The sequence below is a fragment of the Sinocyclocheilus grahami genome, unplaced genomic scaffold, assembly GCF_001515645.1.
Source record: "Sinocyclocheilus grahami isolate Dianchi unplaced genomic scaffold, SAMN03320097.WGS_v1.1 scaffold7625.1, whole genome shotgun sequence".
NCBI lineage: Eukaryota > Metazoa > Chordata > Actinopteri > Cypriniformes > Cyprinidae > Sinocyclocheilus > Sinocyclocheilus grahami.
This window is the reverse complement of record NW_015511592.1, coordinates 3,577-4,321: the sequence shown is the minus strand read 5'-3', so window position 1 is coordinate 4,321 and position 745 is coordinate 3,577.

Below are 745 nucleotides of genomic sequence, written 5' to 3'. Positions count from 1 at the left end.
TGCATTTTGCTTTGCATTTCACGTGCCCTGGTGAAGCAAATGCCAAGTTTGACCAGCTGCACTGAAAATAGTATCGTTCTCCAGAGCGTCACAGGAGGGCAGTGTTCACCTTCTTTTCTAGTCCTTCACTTGAAGCTTGTGAAGTGTGTTATGGCACAAGAAAATCCTGTACTTTATTTCACTATTTTTCTCTCACTGAATATAATTAGCCTGATATTGAAGTAAAATGGTACCATTAAACTTTTGACCTCTCTCGAGAGTTATGAGTTATTAATTGTACTTTCTCCTCTGCATTAATTGTACTGCCCTACATTAGCGATAGACTGCGTCTTCAGTGGTCGAATGATGCCACCCACTCACTATTCGGTTCACTATTTTCCTGTTTGTTAGTGTTACTGGACTTGAACAACACATGGATTTTGGCACTGATATGCGTTGCCATTTTGGCTCGTCTTTCCACTGGTTATTAGTTTAGTGTTTTGGCATTATGCAGTTGGTTCTGCCAGCCTCAGCTCTCTGTGTAGTTCAGTATGGATTTCCATCGTGTTACTAATTTGTGGGCAGTAAATGAAAAAGTTAATGATTTTATGGAACAACTTTGTTGACTTTTGTTGTAAGGTTGGTGCAGGCTGGATTTCTGAACGACTACAGAATGACAGAAGTAAGGGAAGCTTGAATAGCAACTTCAATGTTAATACCCAATCAAAACTAGTTTGCAAAAAGTTTGTAGTTAAAAAAGGTTTAA